General features: G+C 47.5%; 1 long non-coding RNA gene across 1 annotated transcript; it reads left to right on the top strand.

Moving 5' to 3' along the window:
* Window positions 1-2997: 2997 nt before the first annotated feature.
* On the top strand, window positions 2998-4632 carry LOC129459670 (uncharacterized). Its single transcript, XR_008650024.2, has 2 exons — window positions 2998-3400; window positions 3905-4632. It is a non-coding gene; the product is annotated as an uncharacterized lncRNA (long non-coding RNA).
* Window positions 4633-8580: the final 3948 nt, after the last annotated feature.

Genomic DNA, 8580 nt, shown 5'->3' with positions numbered 1-8580 from the left:
TTTTTTTTTTTGAGACAGAGTCTCCCTCTGTTGCCCAGGCTGGAGTGCAGCAGTGAGATCTTGGCTCACTGCAACCTCTGCCTCCCGGGTTCAAGCACTTCTCCTGCCTCAGCCTCCAGAGTAGCTGGGATTGCAGGCGTGTGCCACCACACCCGGCTAATTTCTGTATTTTTAGTAGAGACGGGGTTTCACCATGTTGGTCAGGCTGGTCTCAAACTCCTGACCTTGTGATCCGCCCACCTTGGCATCCCCAAGTGCTGGGATTACAGGCGTGAGCCACCGCGCCTGGCCTGCACTACGTTTTTAAATGTAATAGCATTTCACAATGTAATCCTTATTGTAACAGGCAGCATATTAAAGAATATGGGCTTTGAAGAAACACACAGGGCCAGGCGCAGTGACTCACACCTGTAATCCTAGATTTTTGGGAGGCCAAGGAGGGATGATTGCTTGAGGCCTGGAGTTTGAGACCAGCCTGGGCAACGTAGTGAGACCCCATTTCCAAAAATTTAAAACTCAACCGAGTGTGGTGGCACACACCTGTAGTTCCAGGTACTCAGGAAGCTGAGGCAGGACAATCACTTGAACCCAGGAATTTGAGGCTGCAGTGAGCCGAGATCAGGCCACTGCACTCCACCCTGGGCAACAGAGCAAGACCTTGTCTCGAAAAAGAAAAAAGAAAAGAAACACACAGTGTTTATATCAACTCCACCACCTTCACCAGGCAGTGCTTTCAGTCTGAGCCTTTATAAAACGGGTGTGTTTAGCACACCTCTCAGGCTTTGTGTGGCTGAGACAAGCATATGCAATGCCCACCCTGGGCACATAGCATGGCACAAAGTATGAAACTCACTAACTCGGGTTTCTGCCCTTGCATCCCCATGGTTCCTAGCACAGTCCCTGGGACATGAAAGGCGTCAGATCAACGTTTGCTCCAGGAAGGAAGCTGGGGGTGGGAGGTGGGACAGGCAGAGACTGGAGCCCAGCTGGGTTTCATAACAGGTGAGCGAGCTCACAGACGCTGCACACAGCCAGGATCTGGCCTAGAATAGAGACCGCCTGCTCTGGCTGGATTGGAGCCCCTTCTCGGAGTGACGGGTGACAGGTGCATGCCGTTTGCTCGGCAGGTGCTTGTGGTTGGCAGTGACAACAGAGGCCCAGAGTTGTTGGTTACAAACCCCAGGGAAGGTTCTAAAAACCTTCTCTTCCTCTCCATTGTCCCTGCATTGCACCAGAGGCCTGGAGAAGACCCCATCTAGGACTATCTAATAGCCACTTTTTCTTGAGCACTTATTATGCCCCAGACACTACATCCCACCTGCAGACAACCCCAAGAGGGAGGGACTGTCTCTCTTCCCATGTTACAGATGGGAGAACTGAGGCTCAGAAAGGGGATATTCGTTGCCCAGTCCTATCTGACCCCAGTCTCCTTAGGTTGATCCCTAGGCTGTACTCCACCATGACTCAACTCCCCTATCTATCACCCATACGCCATCACATGGACTCTTTCCCTCCCCCACCAACTCTGACAGAAGCAGAAGAGACTAGTAAGAAACCACACAGGGAGGGGCCCAGGGGAAGTTGGAGGTACCAGTGAGAACTCCTTTACTGACTTTACAGAAATTCAGCTCAATCCAACTTACATCAAAATGTAAATGTATTGGCGCCATTAACAAAAATGTGCAGGAGTTGTGGTTTCAGGTCCAGCTGGATCCAGGTGCTCAACTAACATCGTAAGAAATCTATCTCTCTCTAGGTAGAGTGCGGCAGCTCACACTTGTAATCCCAGCACTTTGGGAGGCCGAGGTGGGCGGATCACCTGAGGTCAGGAGTTTGAGACTAGCCTGACCAACATAGTGAAATCCCATCTCTGCTAAAAATACAAAAACTAGCCAGGCATGATGGTGGGTACCTGTAATTCCAGCTACTTGGAAGACTGAGGCAGGAGAATGGCTTGAACCTGGGAGGTGGAGGGTGCAGTGAGCTGAGATTGTGCCACTGCACTCCAGCCTGGGTGATAAAGCAAGACTGTCAGAAAAAAAAGAAAGAAAAGAAGGAAGGAAGGAAGGAAGGAAGGAAGGAAGGAAGGAAGGAAGGAAAAGAAAGAAAAAGAAGGAAGGGAGGGAGGGAGGGAGGGAGGGAAAGAAAGAAAAAGAAGGAAGGAAGGAAGGAAGGAAGGAAGGAAGGAAGGAAGGAAGGAAGAGAGAGAGAGAAAGAGAAAGAAAGAAAGAAAGAAAGAAAGAAAGAAAGAAAGAAAGAAAGAAAGAAAGAAAGAGAAAGAAAGGGAGGGAGGGAGGGAAGGAAGGCAGGAAGGCAGGGAAGGAGAAAGAAAGAGAAAGAAAGAGAGAAAGAAAAAGAAAGAAAAGAAAAGAAAAGAGGAAATTTTCCTACCACCAGCACATTGAGGGCGGAGGATCGTCAGAAGTTCACAGATCAGAGGACTGGATTCTGTCTTTGCCTTGAACCTGGCAAAGTGAGGTAGAGAAAAATAAAATAGGCCCCCAGCCTTCCATGCCTGCATATCTTGAAGTTTGTGGTCAAGATCACAGCCAAAGACTCACACCAGCTAAGTCACAAAATTTGGCTCAGCCTGGGGCTTCCTGGAAACCACTAAGCTGAAGAGGTTCGTGAGGTCCCCATAGTTCATTTACAATTCACAGCCTTCTCCTATGACATTTTTGTTTCTAACATAGATCTCCCCTAAGGAAAGGGATAGAGCTGCCACAGAGAACAAAATGCTCTTCAGCCCTGAGTTCATCAGTTCTTGCTGTACATAAACACCTTTTTCCCCCCTGTAACACAGGAAATGCAGGAAACCAGCACCAGCTGATAAAAAAAAAAGACCCCTCCCCCCACCACCCACACCCACACCCACACCCACACCCACACACACACACACACACACACACACAAGCTTTCCAACTTGTCCAGAAAGTTGCCCACAGCACTTCTGGCCACGCTGGGCTGGGCCATTGTGACGTCAGGCCAGCAGTCAGCCAATGGATGAATGGTTCTGACTTTCTCATTTGCATATTGCGGTGGCATTGGTTCAGATTTCAGGGCCATTTGTATTGTGGTGGTTTCTTTATGTTCAAGGTTATCCACACCAGGCAGAGGACAAACGCCACTCCTGGCCTTCCTGCCCAGCTAGATTTAAGGATTGTAACCAGGACAGTGAGTCCCTTCTGGGAAAGGGACCTCGTGGAGGTTATGAAATCCAGCAGGTCATGGAAGGAGAAACGATTGGCAATCCAGACGGGATGGAGGCAGGAGTTGGCTCAGTAACCCCATCTTTCCGATCCACCAGCACTCCCCTGCACTTCCCAAGTGATTTAATTATCCATTCTTTAACTGCAACTCGGTTAGCCCTGAAATTTGGGTGAAGAGAAATCAGACACAGGTTACTTGAATTACTATGCTTGGTTTTATCTTGTAGACGAATAACTCAGGCATGTGAATTGAACATGCAAATGTGTGCAAAACAACATGCGTAATTTAAGATTCTCAAATTAACAGAGGAGAAACAATTGAGTAACCTCACTGCTTTCTCTGAAGCACAGTTTTCTAAGAATATTGTAACCATTTTTTTTTTTTTTTTTAGCTGTCTGACAGAGGGATTGGAAAATAGAAGGAATTTTAAGCAAAAGGGTAGATGTAGCTATCAGTGGCAAGAAAAATGCAGGGAGATTGCAATATTAAAATAGAGTCAAATTTCACTTACTTGGATATCACTGAGTTTGGATTTGGTGTAAATCACCTCAAACTTCCCTTTACTTTGATGCTAACTATAAATACGGTATTGGTGTGTATTAGAGCTCTGGTTCTCACCTCCAAGGTTTGATTAAATAAGTCTGGGTAGAAATAAGGAAATTATAACAAGTGTCCCAAATATTTCTGTCAACAGAGGACTACCACTGAGAAACTCTGCCTTGATTTTCCAAGCCACTTTTAATTTTAAATGTTTATTTCCCCGTGGTCTTCACAAACCATTGAAATATCTCAGCAACTGAAATATTCCAGGATGCAAACTTGATCTTTTCGATTGCCTACCACACCCAAAAGCTGTGCAGAAAGCCCCCTAGCACGTACACTGATTTGGACTGGAAACTGGAGCCGCCATTGCTGTGAAGAGATGTGAAGTGACCAGACTTCCTTGTGTGATGATTAACTTTATGTGTCTACTGGACTAGGTTAAGGGATGCCCAGACGGCTGGTAAAACATTATTTCTGGGTATGTCCGTGAGGGTATTTCCAGAAGAGATTAGCATTCGAATCGGCAGACTGAATAATGTTTGCCTTCACCAATCCAGGTGAGCATCATGCCATCATCCATTGAGAGCTCAAATAGAACAAAAAGGTTTAGGAAGTGCGAATTCGCTGTCTCTGCTTGAGCTGGAACATCATCTTCTCTTGCCCTCAGGCATCAGCACTCCTGGTTTTGGGGACTTAGAATTCAGACTGGGACCTATGCCATTGGTTTCGCTGGTCCTCAGGCCTCTGGGCTTCGTTGGACTGGAACTATACTACCAGTTTTCCTGGGTCTTCAGCTTGCAGATGGCAGATTGTGGGACTTCTCAGTCTTCATAATTGTATGAGCCAATCCCCCATAATAAATCTCTTTCTCTACATCTACACATTTCCTATTGGTTCTGTTTCTCTGGAGAACGCTGAGTAATACAGCCTATAATAGACCAAGGGCCCCAGACGCTGGCACTGCCATCCCAATTCTGCAGCTCTCGGCCAGCAACTGAGCACATCAGACACACTAAGGCCGCCTGTTCATGGGAGGCGCAGGGCTCCTCCAGTGGTGACTTGAGCTTGAGAATTCTCCAAGGGCCTTCCCAAACCTTCCTTAGACTGCATGGGAGTCCAGGACACTGCCACCCAAATTTCTTCTTTTTAAAAAAAAATTTGGTTTTACCCATCATAAACTAGATCCTAACCAACTTTCCCTTCCCTTCCCTTCCCTCCCCTCCCCCCTCCTCCCCTCTCCTCCCCTTCCCTCTTTCTTTTTTATAAGACAGTCTCACTCTGACACCCAGGCTGGAGTGCCGTGGCATGATCTCAGCTCACCGCAACCTCTGCCTCCAAGGTTCAAGCAATTCTCCTGCCTCAGCCTCCCAAGTAGCTGGGATGACAGACCTGCGCCACCACACCTGGCCGATTTTTGTATTTTTAGTAGAGATGGGGGTTTCTCCATGTTGGCCAGGCTGGTGTCGAACTCCTGGCCTCAAGTGATCCACTCACCTTGGCCTCCCAAAGTGCTGGGATTACAGGTGTGAGCCACTGTTCCAGGCCCCCACTCAACTTCCTTTCCTCTCCCCTTCATTTGGGATTGTGTGGCCCTCTTCACTTTCTCTGTCTCCCTCCCTGCTTCTCCCACAGACCTTTCTTCTAATAAATCCTTTCTGCTTTAAATTTCTTTTTAGTCTCTGCTTCTAGAAGAACCATGGCTAACACAAAAGGTTTTGACAAAGAAACAACATACCAAGTATTATAAAGATCATATTTTTGGACCTTCTTTTTTTTAATTTATTTGGAGACAGAGTCTCACTCTATTGCCCAGGCTGAAGTGCAGTGGTACAGTCACAACTCACTGCAGCCTCCACCCCCTGGCTCAATCAATCCTCCCATCTTAGCCTCCCAAATAGTTGGAACTACAGGCATGTGACACCACGTCTGGCTAATTTTTGTATTTTTTGTAGAGATGGGGTCTCGCCATGTTGCCAGGCTGGTCTCAAAATCCTTAGCTCAAGTGATCGGCCTTCCTTGGCCTCCCAAGGTGCTAGGATTACAGGCCTGAGCCACTGCGACCAGCCTTGGACCTTCCTTGATTGATAAGCCCGTCTCTTGCTTTGTGCCTTGTTCAGCTTGTGTTCTGAGGGAATGCCACCTCCAGAAAGCGAGTATATGGTACATGGGAGCCTAATCAGACAGCAAGAGGAAGGAAAAGCACTTTCTTGAGGACGTTAGACATCATTTTCATAAAACGATTATGTTCTCTTCTCCAGTAAGCCTCATCTATTCATTAAAATAGACCCCTCCACCACTCCTGACACTACTTCCTTTGCTATTATACTTTTGTCCAAGTAATTAAATAATTAATTACTTGGATAATTAATTCATTTAGTAATTAAATAATCTTTCCAAATACATTCTTTTTTTTTTTTTTGAGATGGGAGTCTCGCTCTGTTACCCAGACTGGAGTGCAATGGTATCATCTTGGCTCACTGCAACCTCCGCCTCCTGGGTTCAAGAGATTCTCCTGCTTTCAGTCTCCCAAGTAGCTGGGATTACAGGTGCCCGCCACCACACCCGGCGAATTTTGTATTTTTATTAGAGACAGGGTTTCACCATGTTGGCCAGGCTGGTCTTGAACTCTTGACCTCAGGTGATCCGTCTGCCTTGGCCTCCCAAAGTGCTGGAATTGCAGGTGTGAGCCATCACACCTGGCCCAAATAAATTCTTGAAAAACATTTTTAAAGTATATGTAGTATCTTTGAACAAATAAATTCTATCATTTGGACAGAATGACAAAGTCTTTTAGATTTTCTCTTCTCCCACAGTTCAAACGGGTGAGGTCATTTTTCTGGGTATCATAACCTGAGTGTGAGCTGTGAGCAGTGATGGGGGAGGAGAAGGGAACGAACCTTCATGTTAATTTGTGTCACCTGCTTTCCTCTTGACTCTGGTGCTGCCTTGCTCCAGGACTTCTTTGCTATCTGTGTCTTGATTTTTCACCTTATCTCATAGAGATGACGGCTTCCTTCTAATTCTTTCTTAGAATCAGGGAGTTCTTCGAAAGTTGGCCGGGTGCGGTGGCTCACGCTTGTAATCCCAGCACTTTGGGAGGCCGAGGCGGGCGGATCACGAGGTCAGGAGATCGAGACCACGGTGAAACCCCGTCTCTACTAAAAATACAAAAAATTAGCCGGGCGTGGTGGCGGGCGCCTGTAGTCCCAGCTACTCGGAGAGGCTGAGGCAGGAGAATGGCATGAACCCGGGATGCGGAGCTTGCAGTGAGCCGAGATCGCGCCACTGCACTCCAGCCTGGGCGACAGAGCGAGACTCTGTCTCAAAAAAAAAAAAAAAAAGAAAGTCCTTTCTGCATTATCTTGGGCGAGACTTTGCAGTCATGGAGTGTTCAGTAATCCCTCCAACTCTCCTCTGGGGTAGGAACAGGGCATTCACTTTGGAGCAATCCTTCTCCTTTCAAGTGGTGAGGCTTGATAAGGTCTTCCTCTGTGCCAAGGTAGCTGCGGAGTGTGCCTGGCTGGCCGTCCATAGTTGATTATCAGCTCAGCTCATGTGGCACTTATGAATGGTAAAGACAGGGGAAGACCTGGGCTATCAGTGCCTCTTCCCCCACAAACCCCCGCCAACCCCCGACCCCCCACCCAGAGGAGGAAGTGGGTTTGGTTTCCCGAGAGGAAACTCAGGGACAACAATTCCCTAGGCCTCCTAGTCGGAAACCATTTGGTATTTGGCATCAATTTCATCTTCCTTATTCCATTTCTGACTTTGCCTTGCTGGGAGGTGCTGTGCTGGTTCATACAGCTCAGGTACTTCTCTTCTGGCTTTAACTTGCTACATTGCACTTGCTGTTTACATGTGTGTCTCTCCAATGGGGTTCACTGTAATGACTGCTTATGTTCAGGTCACCATTAAATCCCTAGTGCCCAGCACAGCGCTGGACATGCAGTCAGTATTTAGCCAATGTTTGATGAATGACAGTTGCCAAGAGAGATCAGGGGAACCTGGTGTTAAGGTTCCAAGCCAATTCATTCGTATGAACATCCTGCTCTATTTCCTGAGGCCAGATAGACCCAGGAGAGAGAAGGCTACAAGATGCTGTGGATATAGGGTCCTGGATTTGGCCAATGTTAATCAAAAGCAGCTATGGGTGATGTACTCAAAGAAATTGCCGTGAACCATCATCGAGGAGCAAAGGCAGAGCCCAGTGACACAATTGTGAGTTAGGAAGTGAGGTGTGACCCATTGTCCAGGAGGGAACCACGAGATCACAGCCAACGGTGTGGAATCATAAATCAGTCCAGGGGTTAATATAGGGGTGGGAGCCAAGATACCTAGAAGGCAGTAGGAACAAAAGCCAAGCTAGCTACGTCGAAGCGAATGGTTCAGGACAAAGACTATGAATGAATTGAATATCAGTGGTTCATTTGTACTGAATGCTGGCTGTGCAGCTGGGGTGAGACCTGCCAGCTTAAAGGCACATGGCCAGGCCAGCCCAGGCCCCGTCGACATCTAAACATTAGAACAAGACCAGGAACCAGCCATCCCAGGCCCTGGCACATAAGGCCTAAAATCTCCAACCAGACTGGGAGCTTGGGATCCTTTCCAGGGCAAAGTAGAGCCCGTTAATCAAGATCCAGGTGAACTTCAGACCCAGCCCTAACAGAAGGTTCAGTCAGTGAAGATCCAGGTGGGTGGATGGTACAAGAGTCAATAAACAGCATTCATTTCTAAAGAACTGAGATTCGAGACTGGGAACCTGTTGCATAAAGAGGTCATCCACCCATCCATCCACCCATCCAGACATCCAGCCATCCATCCATCCAA

The sequence above is a fragment of the Symphalangus syndactylus genome, chromosome 13 (genome assembly GCF_028878055.3).
Source record: "Symphalangus syndactylus isolate Jambi chromosome 13, NHGRI_mSymSyn1-v2.1_pri, whole genome shotgun sequence".
Classification (NCBI taxonomy): Eukaryota; Metazoa; Chordata; class Mammalia; order Primates; family Hylobatidae; genus Symphalangus; species Symphalangus syndactylus.
This window is presented reverse-complemented; position numbering and strand designations above follow the sequence as displayed.